This window comes from Carcharhinus amblyrhynchos, chromosome 18, assembly GCF_965287045.1.
Source record: "Carcharhinus amblyrhynchos chromosome 18, sCarAmb.v2.hapA, whole genome shotgun sequence".
Taxonomy (NCBI): domain Eukaryota; kingdom Metazoa; phylum Chordata; class Chondrichthyes; order Carcharhiniformes; family Carcharhinidae; genus Carcharhinus; species Carcharhinus amblyrhynchos.
The window spans coordinates 49,477,732-49,495,559 of record NC_137341.1 but is presented as its reverse complement, the minus strand read 5'-3'; the positions used below and the strand labels follow the sequence as shown (position 1 = coordinate 49,495,559).

The window sequence follows — 17,828 nt, the reverse complement described above, 5'->3', positions numbered from 1 at the left end:
CACCCGTTCCCCCGTTTCCCCCCCCCACCCCACCCGTTTCCCCCCCCCCCCCCCGTTCCCCCCCACCCCACCACCCCGTTTTCCCCCCCCACCCCACCCCACCCCGTTCCCCCCCCACCCCCCCCGTTTCCCCCCCACCCCACCCCACCCCGTTTCCCCCCCCACCCCACCCACCCGTTTCCCCCACCCACCACCGTTCCCCCCCCACCCACCCACCCCGTTCCCCCCACCCCACCCCACCCCGTTCCCCCCCCACCCACCCCACCCCACCCCGTTTCCCCCCACCCCACCCCGTTCCCCCCCCCACCCCACCCACCCGTCCCCCCACCCCGTTCCCCCGTCCCCCCCACCCCAGCCCACCCGTTCCCCCGTCCCCCCCACCCCAGCCCCACCCCGTTCCCCCGTCCCCCCCACCCCAGCCCACCCGTCCCCGTCCCCCCCACCCCAGCCCCACCCCGTTCCCCCGTCCCCCCCACCCGCCACCCCGTTCCCCCGTCCCCCCACCCCACCCCGTTCCCCCGTCCCCCCCCACCCCACGTTCCCCGTCCCCCCCACCCCACCCCGTCCCCCCCCACCCCACCCCGTCCCCCCCACCCCACCCCGTCCCCGCCCCGTCCCACCCCACCCGCTCCCCCGTGTCCCCCACCCCACCCCGTTCCCCGTGTCCCCCACCCCACCCCGTTCCCCGTGTCCCCCCACCCCACCCCGTCCCGTGTCCCCACCCCACCCCGTCCGTCCCTCCCCACCCCGTTCCCCGCCCCACCCCGTTCCCCCGCCCCCCCACCCCACCCCGTCCCCCCCACCCCACCCCCGTCCCCCCCCACCCCACCCCGTCCCCCCCACCCCACCCCGTTCCCCCGTGTCCCCCCACCCCACCCGTTCCCCCGTGTCCCCCCACCCCACCCCGTCCCCCGTGCCCCCACCCACCCCGTTCCCCCGTGTCCCCCCCACCCCACCCGTTCCCCCGTGTCCCCCCACCCCACCCCGTCCGTCCCTCCCACCCCGTTCCCCCCGCCCCACCCGTTCCCCGCCCCACCCCACCCCGTCCCCGTTCCCCCCCCGTTCCCCCCACCCCACCCCGTCCCCCGTTCCCCCCCCGTTCCCCCACCCCACCTTCCCCCCCGTTCCCCCCACCCCACCCCATCCCCCCGTCCCACCCGTTCCCCCCCACCCCGTTCCCCCCGCCCCACCCCACCCGTCCCCCGTTCCCCCCCCGTTCCCCCCCCGTTCCCCCGTTCCCCCTGTCCCCCCTACCCCACCCCTTCACCCCCCGTCCCCCCTGTCTGTCCACCCCCCAAATCACAGCTTTTAATCATCGACTGTGCCAATCTGACTGATCATTTAAGATTTGAAATTTATTTCTAAGTGAGTTATACTTTAATTTTTTTTACATAGAATTGCAGTGTCATCTCTCCAACATGGGTTACAATTTAACCATATCGGCAATGAATAAATAATCATTGCATTTAACTTCATTTGTTTACAATACAACTGGATATACTGAATTGAATAGTTGTCTCATTTCAAGGCAGTTTACTTTTTCCTCTGGACTGAGTCTTAAACGTTTTCTGTTGAAATGTCTCCTCGTGTAACCTGTTTCCTAGCTGTCCCATTTTGAATCTGTCCATCTTGTGTGTCTTCACAAGTGTTGCTATCAGTAAGCATGTTGCCCAATAAATGGGCTTTGCCCCAGAGTTAACCCAGTGGGGAATGTATTGGCTGCAGATTGGAAATTCTGTTGAAGATAATGATGTTGTCATGAGACGCCCTTGCTTGTTTTGCAATCAGAATAAATGTTTCCATTTTATATTGTGTTAGTAATTTGGTGCAGGCAATCCTTCCGTGTGAGATTAGGTCAGTTTTCCATTTAGCTGGCGTTTGCAGTCGACTTTGCTGCATCTGGATATGCTGATTTATGTGGAGGCAGCCATTTGAATGTGTTCTTATCTAATAGGGGCACTTATCTCTGTGATTTGAGCTCAGTGCTGTAACATAATGCTGATTAGCTTAGGGGTTTTAAAAATAAAAAGGGTGGCATGGACAAGTTGGGCTGAAGGATCTGTTTCCATGCTGTATAACTCTATGACTGTATGATTAAAATGTACCAGCTAAAGCTGCAATAAGAACAATTCAGTCACTTTTTTTGTGTTGCAGATTTCTGCAATTAATCTTGGCACCTGATCTGTGGTTGTTGATGTGGCTATTGAATCAAATGAGGTGAATTCAGTAAGATGAAAAATAAAAACACGGAACCATGTTGTGCAATATTCCAAGTTGTTAAGAGACTGAACGGGCATGGGTCATCACTTGGTGTGTGGGAGAGTTTGTATTGTATAGATTTACTCCTGTAGATAAAGGGATGTCCCTGTCTTCAGTATGATCAGAATATGATGAGAACTCTGGTGAATGCATTAACCCTGTTGAATCTGAAAGAACTCAGACTGTCACATTGTCAGTGAATGCAGCAACCTTTGTTAGGACCTGCACGGAACACATTCCAGCTTGCAGAATCGAGACATTTCAGCCGCACACAAAAAGCCGAAAGAACCATTCTTGGCCTGGTGAGCCTGAACCTGGAGTATTTGAGGCTGATTGTCTGTTCTAGTTAGAATTCAGCCAGATGTAAGAGAAAAAACTTAATGCTCCCCAGTGACTGGGTAATGCACAACGTGGTTCCATGTCTCGACTTCATGAACAAGAAGATTCTAGGCTCAGTCCCAAACTTGTGCTGTGTTAGCTCCTTTTGACTGACATAGTGGTTACAGTAATAATATTCCCTCTTCCTTAGTCAGAGGTTTCATTGCTTCCAGAGGAAGGGAAGGAAATGCTGGCCAGTTCCATTCCTGAACATTATCCAGTGACCTCCACTGCTGCTTGGAAATTGGGTAAGGTTATATACAGGCTCAGTTGAGATACCAAGTCTCCCAGTAGAAAAAAATGAAAGGCTTGCATTGATTTTATACCCTTTACAGCCCTTAAAAAAATGTCCCAAATGTGCTAAACAGCCAATGGAAATACTTTTTTTTGTCATTATTATAACTAGGAATCGTGGCAGCAAGACCTGATTAACAGCAATATAACCAGATTAGGCAGCACAGTGGTCCGGAGATGAGGGGGTTGGACTATGAACAGAGACTAAATAGACTGGGTCTGTACTCGTTGGAGTTTAGAAGGATGAGGGGGGATCTTATAGAGACGTATAAGATAATGAAAGGGATGGTAGGGTAGAGGTAGAGAGATTCTTCCTGCTCAGAAAGGACAACAGGACTAGAGGGCACAGCCTCAAGATAAGGGGGGGGGGGGGGGGGGAGGCAGTTTAGAACGGAGTTGAGGAGGAACTTTTTCACTCAAAGGGTGGTGAATCTCTGGAATTCTCTGCCCATTGAAGTGGTGGAGGCTACCTCACTAAATATATTTAAGACACGGGTAGATAGATTTTCGGTAGGCAAGGGAATTAAGGGTTATGAGGAGAAAGCGGGAAGGTGGAACTGATCCACTTCAGATCAGCCATGATCTTATTGAATGGCGGGGCAGGCTCGAAGGGCTAGATGGCCTACTCCTGCTCCTACTTCTTATGTTCTTATGGTTAGCACTGCTGCCTCAGCGCCAGGGGCCCGGATTCAGTTCCGGCTTGAGTCTCACTCTGTGCAGAGCCTGCACGTTCTCTCTGTGTCTGTGTGGTTTCTCTGGTTTCCTCTCGCAGTTCACCTGGTTAGGTGGATTGCTCACGACAAATTGTCCCTGATGTTTGGTGAGGTGGATTAGCTGAGGAAATTGTGCAGGGCTACAGGGATAGGGCAGAAGGGAGGCCCAGGTGGGATGCTGTTTTGGAGAGTCATTGGAGACTTGATAGGCTAGTTGACCTCTTTCTGCACTGTAAGGATTCTATGATTTTCTAATCTGTTTTTGGTGATGATGATTGAGGGTTAGATATTGGCCAGTTCAATGGGACCTCTTTTTTTGCAAATGATGCCACAGGATCTTATAAATGCACCCAAGAAGGTACGTGGAGCTTCAACCTAATGGTTTATTCAGACGGCAGCATTTCTGAGAGTGCAGCACTCCCACGTGAGTGTCAGCCTGGATTTATGCTCCAGGTTCTAGAACTGGATGTGAACACATGGCTGACTAATCCAGAGTCGAAATGAGCTCTACCTCTGAACCATGATGGCTGAACTGCTGGTCTAAATTTACTGTCTGGGATCACACAAAGAGGGTAGCCACTTGTGTAAGGCGTCCAAGGAACGGTATTGCTACAGCGAAATCATGAGGGATTTTCTCTTTAAAGCTGGAAATATTTGGACTTTCAGGAAATTTTAAATGATTATGGAGAGAAACATAGTCTATGGGGAGGGGGGAGGGAGGCGCTGATATTGTCTGTGGTGGGGGGTGGGGCAAAGATGGAGGTGGGGGCGGTATTGTCTGTGGTGGGAGGGGAGGTGGGGGGCGGTGTTGTCTGTGGTGAGGGGGAGGGTAGATGATGGAGGGAGAGGTGGAGGCAGTGGGTGAACCCAGTATGTGGCCAGTGTGGAATCGGAACATTATGGATGTGCTGCCATAGTTTGTTAAACGTCTGATTTCAGTGGACAGTGAATGGTGCGCAATGCAGCCCTGACTTCCAATGTGTGGCAGCAGTAGGTGACACAATGTGTCCAGAAAATTACCTCCTTGTATTCTAACCCTGTGGGACCTATAGAAATCTGGGTTTGCTGGCAGGCAGCCTTGGTGGAAGACGAGATTGAACCTGTGCCCAGTCTTTGGAACCTGGAAACATTCGAAATCTGCAGGCCATTAGAAAGCTGTGCTAACGTTTTTGCCTGTTCTCGACCTTTCCTGTCTCTGCGAATTTCTTCCAGCATCTCAGCATCCCACAGCCTCAGGACTTCTCAATTCCACCTTGTTCATTATAGGCCACATCATTAGTGGACATTGCAGCTTCCTTCGGTCCTGAGCTCTGGACTTACTCTCCCTAAATCTTTCTGCCTCTATCTTCTTTCATCTGCTCCTTGAAATGGACTTCTGATTATCTGTCTTAAATCTCCTCTGTGGCTTGATGTTGATGTTTGTTGGTTAATGTTCCTGTAAAAGCACCTTGTGTTGTTTTACTACTTGCAAGTAGTCATAGAAATGTAAGTTTACTGTGTTAGTTGAAATAGTGAGCCAATAAGACTTGATTTTTATCTGTGTTTTAGTCATTGCTACTTTCCTTAACACGAGAAAAAATGAAGTGAAAAAAACAGAGGCATTGCAGTTGTCTATATTCAAATGTACATATGAAATCGGAGTACAAAAGTAAGTAAAGTTTATTAATCACAAGTAGGTTTACATTAACATTGCAATGAAGTTACTGTGAAAATCCCCTAGTCGCCACACTCTGGTGCCTGCTTGGGTACACTGAGGGAGAATTTAGCATGGCTAGTGGACCTAACCAGCATGTCTTTCAGACTGTGGGAGGAAACCAGAGCACCTGGAGGAAACCCACACAGATACGGGGAGAACGTGCAGATGCCACACAGACAGTGATCCAAGCCGGGAATTGAACCTGGTCCCTGGCGCTGTGCCACTGTCCCCCCCCGCTAGAAGTAGGCAGTTCGGTCCTTCAAGCCTGACTCATCATTCAATAAGATTGTGGCTGATCCACATTCCCCATCTACCTCTGATGACCTTCGACCCTTGTCCAACAAGAACCCATCTATTTCTGCCCAGGAAATATTTAATGACCCCCATTTCCACTGCCTCTGAGGCAGAGGGTTCCAAATACTCTCAACCCTCTGAAAGAAAAGGTTTCTCCTCATCTCTGTACTTTAAGGGTGACCCCTAATTTTAACACAGTATCCTCAGTTCTGGACTCACCCGCTATAGTGTATTTTTTGTTGGAAACAATCTCCTTGTGTTCCCCATGCCACAGAGCACTTACCTGATCTCTCTCTTTCTTTATGCTTTCGTGGGATGAGGGTGCCACTGATGAGGCTAGCATTTGCTTCCCATCCCTAATTAGCCTGAACAGAGTGGTTTGCTAGATCCTTTCAGTGGGCAGTTGAGAGTCAACCATATTGCTGTTGGTCTGGAGTCACAAGTAGGCCAGACCGGGTAATAGAACATAGAACGTTATAGCGCAGTAGAAGCCCTTCGGCCCTTGATGTTGCGCCGACCTGTGAAACCGATCTAAAGCCCATCTAGCCTGCACTATTCCAATATCATCCACATGTTTATCCAGTGACCATTTAAATGCCCTTAATGTTGGCGAAGCCACTACTATTGCAGGCAGGGCATTCCATGCCCTTACTGCTCTCTGAGTAAAGAACCTACCTCTGACACCTGTCCTATATCTATCACTCCTCAATTTAAAGCTATGTCCCCTAGTGCTAGCCATCTCCATCCGAGGGAAAAGGCTCTCTCTGTCCACCCTAACTAAGAAAGAAGTCTGGCAACACCAGGTTTAAGTCCAACTGATTTATTTTCTTAAACCTGGTGTTTAAGAAACTTCTCACAGACTTCTTACTGCGTTTACCCCAGTCCAACGCCAGCATCTCCACATCACCCTAACTAATCCACTGATCATCTTATACGCCTTTATTAAGTCACCTCTTAGCCTTATCTCTAACGAAAACAGCCTCAAGCCCCTCAGCCTTTCCTCATAAGACCTTCCCACCATACCAGGCAACATCCTGGTAAATCTCCTCTGCACCCTTTCCAATGCTTCCACATCCTTCCTATAATGCAGCAACCAGAACTGTATACAATACTCCAGGTGCGGCCGCATCAGAGTTTTGTAAGCTGCAACATGACCTCCTGGCTCCAAAACTCAATCCCTCTACCACTAAAAGCTAACACATTGTACGCCTTCTTAACAACCGTATCAACCTGGATGCCTGCTTTCAGGGATCTATGCACATGGACACCGAGATCTCTCTGCTCACCCACACTACTGAGTAACTTACCATTAGCCCAGTACTCTGTATTCCTGTTACTCCTTCCAAAGTGGATCACTTCACACTTTTCCGCATTAAACTCCATTTGCCACCTCTCAGCCCAGCTCTGCAGCTTATCTATGTCCCTCTGTAACCTTCTGCACTGTCCACAACTCTCCCGACTTTAGTGTGATCTGCAAATTTTCTAACCTATCCTTCTACGCCATCATCCAGGTCATTTATAAAAATGACAAACAGCAGTGGCTCCAAAACAGATCCTTGCGGTACACCGCTAGTAACTGAACTTCAGGATGAACATTTCTCATCAACCACCACCCTCTGTCTTCTTACAACTAGCCAATTTCTGATCCAAACCAGTAAATCACCCTCAATCCCATGCCTCGGTATCTTCTGCAATAGCTTACCATGGGGTAAACGCTTTACTGAAATCCATATATCAACTGCTTTACCCTCATCCACGCCTTTGGTCACCTTCTCAAAGAACTCAGTAAGGTTTGTGAGACACTACCTACCCTTCACATAAGAACATAAGAAATAGGAGCAGGAGTAGGCCATCTGGCCCTTCGAGCCTGCCCCGCCATTCAATAAGATCATGGCCGATCTGTCGTGGCTCAGTTCCACATTCCCGCCCTCTCCCCATAACCCTTAATCCCCTCTCTTATCAAAAACCCATCAACCCGCGTCTTAAAAATATTTAGCGAGGTAGCCTCCACCACTTCAACGGGCAGAGAATTCCAGAGATTCACCACCCTTTGAGTGAGGAAATTCTTCCTCAACTCCATTCTAAACCGCCCCCCCTTGATCTTGAGGCTGTGCCCCCTAGTCCTGCTGTCCTTTCTGAGCGGGAAGAGTCTCTCCAGCTCTATCCTATCCATCCCATTCATCACCTTATACGTCTCAATGAGATCTCCCCTCATTCTTCTAAACTCTAACGAGTACAAGCCTAGTTTATTCAGCCTTTCCTCATAGCTCAACCCCCTCAACTCCGGCATCAGCCTAGTAAACCTCCTCTGCACTCCCTCCAAGGCCAAAATATCCTTGCGTAAGTACGGCGCCCAAAACTGCACACAGTACTCCAGCTGCGGCCTCACCAATGCCCTATATAGCCGCAGCAAGACCTCCCTACTTTTATATTCAATCCCCCTCGCGATGAAGGCCAGCATCCCATTCGCCTTCCTGACCACCTGCAAGCTGGGTTTTTGCGACTCATGCACAAGGACCCCGAGGTCCCTCTGCACCGTCGCCTGCTGCAGTTTTTCGCCACGTAAGTGATAATCCTTCCTACCATTATTCCTACCAAAGTGGACCACCTCGCACTTGCCAACATTAAATTCCATTTGCCATTTCCTGGCCCATTCGCCCAGCCTATCTAGATCCTTCTGCAGACTCTCCACACCCTCCGCGCAATTTGCCGTTCCACCAATCTTGGTGTCATCAGCAAGTTTCGACACCATACACTTGGTTCCCTCCTCCAGATCATCTATATAAATGGTAAAAATCTGAGGCCCCAGCACTGACCCCTGGGGCACTCCACTAGTCACCAACCGCCAATCCGAATAGCACCCATTGACCCCCACTCTCTGCCTCCTATTTGACAACCAGTCCTCTATCCACGCTATCACCCTACCCCCAACTCCATGTCCCCTGACCTTCTGCAATAACCTCTTGTGAGGTACCTTGTCAAACGCCTTCTGAAAATCAAGAAAGACCACATCCACCAGCTCTCCTCTATCCACCACCCTAGACACGTCCTCATTTTGTCAGACACGACTTCCCCTTAACGAAACCGTGCTGCGTCTGCTCTATCAAGCAATTCCCCTGAAGATGCCTCGCTATTTCCTCCTTGATGACGGATTCTAACATTTTACATACAACAGACGTTAAACTAACCGGCCTATAATTCCCTGCCTTTTGCCTGGCACCCTTCTTAAACAACGGCATAACATTAGCCGCTTTCCAATCTTCCAGCACTTCCCCGGAATCCAGCGACGTCTGGAAAATAACCACCAAGGCATCCACTATCACCTCCGCCATTTCTTTCAGAACCCTCGGATGCATTCCATCCGGTCCTGGGGACTTGTCCACAATCAGCCCCTCCAGTCTGTCGAGCACCGCCTCTCTAGTAACAGTAATGTCATTGAGACCCTCCAGTCCTACCACCTTTCCATCTCTAACACCCGGCAAATTATTCACGTCCTCCTCGGTGAAGACCGAAACAATAAAGTTATTCAAGACCTCAGCCATTTCCCCATCCCCTACCACTAAGTCCCCCTTCTCATCCTCTAAGGGTCCAACGTTCACCCTAGCCAGCCTCTTCCTTTTTATATACTTATAAAAACTCTTGCTATCCTTTTTTATATTAAGCGCTAGCCCAGCTTCATAGTTTCTCCTACCCTTCTTTATCAATTTCTTTGTCAATCTTTGTTGACATTTAAACCTCTCCCAATCCTCTTCTCGCCCACTACTCTTAGCTACTCTAAACGCCTCCGCTTTTAATTTAACACTTTCCTTCACCACCTCCGTTATCCACAGCTTATTACCTCTCCTCCTATGGTCCTTTTTGACCATCAGAATAAATTTCCGCTGAGCACCAAGAAAGATCTCCTTAAAGATCCTCCACTGCTCCTCAGCAGACCTACCTTCCAACGCGCTCCCCCAGTCCACATTCGCCAATTCCTCTCATCCTACCGTACTCCCCTCTGTTCAAACAAAGGACGCGTGTCCGGGAACCCACTTTCTCCTCCTCCATCTGCACCAGAAACTCCACCATACAATGATCACTCTCCCCAAGAGGATCCTTCACCACAAGGTCCCTAATTCTACCCGCCTCATTACATAACACCAGATCCAAGATAGCTCGCTCCCTCGTCGGCTCCAACACACACTGTTCAAGGAAACTATCCCGGCGGCATTCCAAGAAGTCCTCCTCGAGCCCACCGCGTCCAACATGGGTCGACCAATCAATATGCAGATTGAAATCCCCCATAATTACGGCCGTCCCATTCCTGCACGCCGCACTTATTTGCGCGTTAACAGCCCGCCCCACCTCCAGATCATTATTCGGGGGCCTATAGACGACACCCATCAGCGTCTTCCTCCCTTTGCTGTTCCTAATCTCCACCCACAACGATTCCACGTTCTGCTCTTTGGCTCCAATATCATCCCTTGCTACCACCCTGATGCTATCCTTAATCAGCAGAGCTATGCCCCCCCCTTTTCCCTCCTGCCTATCCTTCCTAAACGCTTGATACCCCTGGACATTCAGCTCCCAGTCCCTGTCACAAAGGGTAAGGAGGCAGAATTCCTTCCCAAATGGCTATGAGTGAACCAGATGGGTTTTTACAACAGCCAGGGATGTTTTCTTGGTCACTGTAACTGAGGCTAGCTCTCAATTCCAGATTTGTACATTGAATTGAAATTCCACCAGCTGCCGTGCTGGTATTTGAGCCCATTTGATTTCATTTATTGTTACGTGCATTAGCATACAGTGAAAAGTTTTGTCTCTTGTGCGCTATACAGACAAAACAAACCATTCATAGAGAGGAAAAGGAGAGAGTGCCGAATCTACTATTACAGTCATAGCTAAGGTGTACTGAAAGATCAACTTAACGCAAGGTAGGTCAATTCAAAAGTCTGATGGCAGCAGGGAAGAAGGTGTTTTTGAGTCATGATCTCAGACTTCTGTATCTTTTTCCCAATGGAAGAAGATGGAAGAGAGAATGTCTGGAGTGCGTGAGTCCTTGATTATGCTGGTCGCCTTTTCAAGGCAGCAGGAAGTGTAGACAGTCAATGGATGGGAGTCTGGTTTGCGTGATGGATTGGGCTACATTCACGGCCTTTTGTAGTTTCTTGTGGTCTAGGTAAGAGCAAAACCCATACCACGCTGTGATTCAACCAGAAAGAATGCTTTCTATGGTGTAGAAATTGGTAAGAGTTGTAGCTGACGTAACAAATTTCCTTTGTCTTCTGAGAACGTAGAGGTGTTGTCAGTATATCAAAAATGCTTTGACAATTATATTGTTGAGCTAAATTGCCTTCTTAAAGACAGGTGATGATTATTGGTTTAACCTCTAATAGAATTTAATATTACGCCATGTGAGGAAATCACTTGTGAAACCTTGTTTTAAATAAAAGTGTGTTATTTTTGCAGTTATTCGAAATGTGTGATAAAATTGTGGAACATGATAAATTGTCTGAGGTATCATGTCAGTTCATAGAATAAAATCATAGAATCCCTGCAGTGCAAAAAAAGGCCATTCAGCCCATTGAACCTGCACTGACAACAATTCCACCCAGGTCCTATCCCCCTAACCTCTCATGTATTTACCCTGATAACCCCCTGATACTAACAGATCAGTAGAGAGCGTGGCCAATCCACCTAACCCATACATCTTTGGACTGTGGGAGGAAACTGGAGCACCCGGAGGAAACTCATGCGGACTCAGGGAGAACATGCAAACCCCACACAGAATATATATCTTGCTGTATCGTAGGCTGAATGGCTTTCTCTGGGGGTGCACAAACAGCTGGGTGTCCTGCTATATTGACCTGCCATGGCTTTCAGTGTGATGGTTCATTAAACATAACTTTGAGCTCCTTAACTTTAAGAATTTCTGTTCATTTTTGCACATTGCCAAATCTGAAGGGAAGGGATGTGTGTGTAGTGGGTTAATATACTGCATTTTGAGAGGCATTCTGAGAATTGAAGGAGGCAGCTCAGAAACCACAGAACCAGTTGGATAAAGTATGTATGTGGGCAGGATAATGCAGTTGTAATTTAATACTGAGACGACTTGTATATGGCTGGGAAAAATGGGTGAAACATGTACTCCAGCAATGATATTGAATCATAGAATCCCTACTGTGCAAAAGGACGCCATTTGTCCTGTCAAGTCTGCACTGGCAATGATCCCACCCAGACTCTATCTCTGTAACCCCATTTATTTATCCTGTTAATCCCACTGACACTACTGGATAATGTATCATGGCTAATCCACCTGACTTGCACATCTTTGGACTGAGAGAGAACATAAGAAATAGGAGCAGGAGTAGGCCATCTAGCCCTTCGAGCCTGCCCCGCCATTCAATAAGATCATGGCTGATCTGTTGTGGCTCAGTTCCACTTTCCCGCCCTCTCCCCATAACCCTTAATCCCCTTGCCTATCAAAAACCCATCAACCCGCGTCTTAAAAATATTTAGCGAGGCAGCCTCCACCACTTCAACGGGCAGAGAATTCCAGAGATTCACCACCCTTTGAGTGAAGAAGTTCCTCCTCAACTCCGTTCTAAACCGCCCCCCCCCCCCCCCCCCCCCTTATCTTGAGGCTGTGCCCCCTAGTCCTACTGTCCTTTCTGAGCGGGAAGAGCCTCTCCACCTCTATCCTATCCATCCCATTCATCATCTTATACGTCTCAATGAGATCTCCCCTCGTTCTTCTAAACTGTACAAGCCTAGTTTATTCAGCCTCTCCTCATAGCTCAACCCCCTCAACTCTGGCATCAGCCTAGTAAACCTCCTCTGCACTCCCTCCAAGGCCAAAATATCCTTGCGTAAGTGTGGCGACCAAAACTGCACACAGTACCCCAGCTGCGGCTTCACCAGTGCCCTATACAGCTGCAGCAAGACCTCTCTACTTTTACATTCAATCCCCCTCGCTATGAAGGCCAGCATCCCATTAGCCTTCCTGACCGCCTGCTGCACCTGCAGGCTGGGTTTATGCGACTCATGCACAAGGACACCGAGGTCCCTCTGCACCGTCGCCTGCTGCAGTTTTTCGCCACGTAAGTAATAGTCCTTCCTACCAAAGTGGACCACCTCGCACATGCCAACATTAAATTCCATTTGCCATTTCCTGGCCCATTCGCCCAGCCTATCTAGATCCTTCTGCAGACTCTCCACACCCTCCGTGCAATTTGCCGTTCCACCAATCTTGGTGTCATCAGCAAATTTTGACACAATACACTCGGTTCCCTCCTCCAGATCATCTATATAAATGGTAAGTAGCTGAGGCCCCAGCACCGACCCTGGGGCGCTCCACTAGTCACCAACCGCCAATCCGAATAGCACCCATTGAGCCCCACTCTCTGCCTCCTATTTGACAGCCAATCCTCTATCCACGCTAACACCCTACCCCCAACTCCATGCCCCCTTACCTTCTGCAATAACCTCTTGTGAGGTACCTTGTCAAACGCCTTCTGAAAATCAAGAAACACCACATCCACCGGCTCTCCTCTATCCACTGCCCTAGACACATCCTCATAGGACTCCAATAAATTTGTCAGACACGACTTCCCCTTAACGAAACTGTGCTGCGTCTGCTCTATCAAGCAATTCCCCTCAAGATGCCTCGCTATTTCTTCCTTGATGACGGATTCTAACATTTTGCCTACAACAGACGTTAAACTAACCGGCCTATAATTCCCTGCCTTTTGCCTGCCGCCCTTCTTAAACAACGGCGTAACATTAGCTGTTTTCCAATCTTCTGGCACTTCCCTGGAATCCAGCGAGAGGAAACTGGAGCACCTGTAGGAAACCCATGCAGAAATGGGGAGAACGTGCAGACTGCACAGACAGTGACCCAAGCCGGGAATCAAACCCGGGTCCCTGGCGCTGAGGCAGCAGTGCTAACGACTGTGTCACCATGCCACCCCAACACTAAACACTAAAGCAGAAGGTAAAAGTGATGGAGGAGTCGTAATGGGCTGTACAATCAGCTTGTTCAACGTGTAGAGTAAAAGTCAACAAAGTCACAGTAAAAGGGGTGGCACAGTGGTTAGCACTACTGCCTCACAGCGCCAGGGACCCGGGTTCAATTCCCAGCTTGGGGCACTGTATGTGTGGAGGTTGCACATTCTCCCCATGTCTGTGTGGGTTTTCTCTGGGCGCTCCGGTTTCCTCCCACAGTCCAAAGATGCGTGGGTTAGGTTGATTGGTCATGCTAAATTGCCCTGTAGTGTTCCAAGATATGTAGATTAGATTGATTAGCCATGGTAAGTGTGGGATTATGGAGCTAGGGTGGGGGAGAGGGCCTGGGTAAGATGCTGAGAGTCAGTGCAGATTTGATGGACTGAATTGTCTCCTTCTGCATTGTGTGCATTCTGGCATGCAAAGGAAGTTGTCAATATCATCAGTTGTATTGTTAAGGTTTGTTAATGTCAATTACTTATTAAGGTTAAGAAAAGCAGGTGATAGTGCTTTTGCTGCACAGAAAAAGGCCCTTCGGCCCACCTTGTGTGTCAGGCATCAGGCACGATTTGTCTTTGAACACAAGCCCCAGTTGTCCCAGTGATTTGTGTGTGGTTCACAGTAATGCCAAGGACTTAGGATTGATTCCCATTCTGGCTGAGGTAGATCTGGGATCTGTTTCCTTGCTCTGTCCCAGAGAATGGAAAGCATTTGTGAAGATAAACTACCATTGCCAAAAACTGCCGAGAAAATGGCCCAGGAAGAAGCATGAGCAATCGGCTGTTGTGGGAAATTACCACTTTGGAGTCAGACTGGGGGTGCAACAATACAGTTTTATTTAACGAAGCTTCATGGAGAGAAGGCATTGGCACTCCGCAGTACTGGGCAGCTACCTTCTCTCAATAATACAATAGGAACGGTTTATTTTTATATCTTTCAGACAATGGATAGTCTGGACATTAGCCATTTAACATATTGTTATAGTTGAGTAGGATCAATAGTTTAACACATCGTTACAGCCAGACATATACAGACATTGGCATTTAACATTGCATTGTTTCATAGAATGGATAAATTTCCTCTATCAGTGACTATCAATGACTTAGTTTTGGTCTATACATACAGTAATTGGTTTTTTTGCATCTATGTATTCCCTTTCCCATTTATGGCTAATCTTATTGTCCCAGGTCTGTCCTTTTCTTAAAAGTGCCTCAAACTCTCTACTGGCTTCCTGCAGTATCTGATTCCTGCATGTTTAAATAACTGTCTGCCCTGCATGTTTTTAGTTTCAAGTAGCTGTCTGCGCTAAAAGTCAGTGCCTGCTTAATACCTCTCTCCCAGGTAACTTTTTTACGTGCCAGGTAGCCACCTTTGTGATTTTGCCCATTGAAGTGGTGGAGGCTACCTTGCTAAATATATTTAAGACACGGGTGGATAGGTTTTTGACAGACAAGGGAACTAAGGGTTATGGGGAAAAAGTGGGAATGTGGAACTGAGCCACTTCAGATCAGCCATGATCTTGTTGAATGGCAGGGCAGGCTCGAAGGGCTAGATGGCCTACTCCTGCTCCTATTTCTTATGTTCCCACTACACGGCCAAGGCGAAATGTTGAGTGGAATAGATAGGGTGGACTCTCAGAGGCTATTTCCCCGGTTTGAAATGGTCGCTACGAGAGGACACAGATTTAAGGTGCGGGGAGGGAGGTTCAGAAGTGATGTTAGGGGTAAGTTTTTCACTCAGAGGGTGGTGAGTGAATGGAATCGGCTGCCGTCAGTGGTGGTGGAGGCGAACTCGCTGGGGTCTTTTAAAAGACTTCTGGATGAGTATATGGGGTTTAATGAGATTGAGGGTGATAGATAGGTCTGTAGGTTGGTAGGTGATGATGTGATCGGCGCAACTTGTGGGCCGAAGGGCCTGTTTGTGCTGTAGTGTTCTATGTTCTATGTTCTAAACTCTAACTTTTCAAGATAGAATGAAAACTCCTGGAAGATAATCTCAATGAGTAACATTTAATCGGTGGGAGAAGTAAATCTGCAATATTACATTCAATCAAATTGTGAATGAGACACAGGGTAATAGGTTCAAACGTGTGGCAGATAAATTTGACACATATACTGAAGTTGACAGAGCGAATGACATTTGAAATTGGTCTCCAGGTAAGTTAGTGGAATTGAAAACCTTGGGTTCTTTGAAACAAGCCCATGTACTATGAAATTGAGGAATGTAGGATCTTTCTGGATGAGTGTGCTAAAAGATGGGCAGAATGGCCTTCCTCATTGATAATTGTTTTATGATCTTAAAATCTTCATCCCCTAACCTAGTGAAAATTTCTTCTATTTTGGCTTTTGTTTTGGCCCGATGCAAATTAGTTTTTAATATTCATTTCACTACAAAGAAAATGCTAATAATGCAACAGAAATTTGTACCAAATTGGCAAACTTGCTACATGGCAGACGTGGTAACTTCAGAGAATTTTATGGATTTGATAATGGTGAGGATACAGGAGAGGGTTAATAGATGGAAAATCTGACTGAATTTAATTGAGTGGCCTGTTCAAGTATGTTGAATGTTTCTCAGGCTGCTGTCAGGGTTCAGTTGTTGGGGTGGGGGTGAGGGGGAGATTGAGTCAGACATCAGGAGTCTTGGACATCATCAGGGTCAAACATTAAAGGGTGGGGAGTGATCGGACTATGTAAGAAATAGGAACAGGAGAAGGCTATACGAACCTGCTCTGCTGTTCAATAAGATGATGATCGATCAACCTCAGCCGCACCTATCTTCCTTGAACGCTGTAGGGCATGGGTGGTGGCGGTGGGGGAGGGAGTGGTGAAGGCAGTTGAACATTGGGGAGGGATCCACACAGATGTCCGAGAGGGTGGAAGGAGATATTAAAGGGATGATGGACGTTGTGGTGTGAAAGTCAGACATGAAGATGAAATGGGAATCTGGAAGGAGATGGGCAGGAGTTGTGGGGCGGATTTGGACATCATCTATAGGGTTGCTGGTCAGCTTGGTGGACTGGGCGGGGAAGCACTCTTCTCTTGGCCCATAAGCAGTGCTGGAAAAATATCTCGCACTTTCATCCAGCCATTGGTGCTTCTGTCAGAGAGTTGGGAAATGTAGCCAGCTTTAAGTCTGGAACCAAGAGAAAATCTTAGGCATCCAGTTGTATTAAGGTTTTTCATGACTGGCCTATTTCTGTAGATCAGGCTAACATTCTGCCCCTAACCTGCCTATGATAAAACTGCAAGTTGGAGGTAGTTGGGGTTTTCTTTATGTTTTTAACTCTACTCAGTAGCATCAACAAGCACCCCCCTGCCGCCCCCCTTTATTGCCTATTCCTAATTGCCCCTTGAGAAGGTGGTGGTGAGCTGCCTTCTTGAACCACAGCAGCCCATATTGTGTTGGAATAGCCATAGTGCTGTTGGGGAAGCAATTCCAGGATTTTAACCCAGCAACAGTGAAAGAATGGCCAGGTTCTGAGTACTGATGGAGCATTTTCACAGTATCCATTAAGTTTTTTCATATTTGTTCATGGGATGTGGGCATCGCTGGCTGAGTCAGCATTTATTGCCCATCTGAATGTATTTAAGAGTCAACCACTTTGCTGTGGCTCTAGAATCACATGTAGGCCAGAGTGGTTAAGGATGACAGATTTCCTTTCTTAAAGGACTTGAGTTAACCAGGTGGATTTTTTCTGACAATGGTTTCATCATTAGATTTTTAATTCCAGATTTTTATTAAATTAAAATTTTGCATCAGCTGTGGTGGGATTAGAACCCGGGTTCCCAGAACATTACCCTGGATCTCTAGATTGCTAGTCCAGCAACAATGTTGTGTCTGTATCCCAAAGAGTGTGATTGTATCATAGAAAGAGGTCTTTTAGCCCATCAAGTCTGTACTGACCACAACCCCACCTAAGCCCTGTTCCTGCAACCCCACACATTTACCCTGCTAGTCCCCCTGACACTAAGGGGCAATTTAACACAGCCAATCAACCTAACCCATACATCTTTGGACTGTGGGAGGAAACCCACACAGACATGGGGAGAATGTGCAAACTCCACACTGACAGTGACCTGAGGCAGGAATTGAACCTGGGACCCTGGTGCTGTGAGGCAGCAGTGCTAACCACTGCGCCACAATGCAGTGCAGAGAATAAGCTTGGAGGGGAACTCTTATTTCAGGTTTTCAGTATCCACTGTATTTAG

At 48.2% G+C, this 17,828-nt stretch overlaps 1 protein-coding gene across 1 annotated transcript in view; it reads left to right on the top strand.

Moving 5' to 3' along the window:
* The window catches only part of mapk8ip3 (mitogen-activated protein kinase 8 interacting protein 3), a 237,498-nt gene that overhangs the window by 667 nt on the left and 219,003 nt on the right, over positions 1–17,828 (top strand).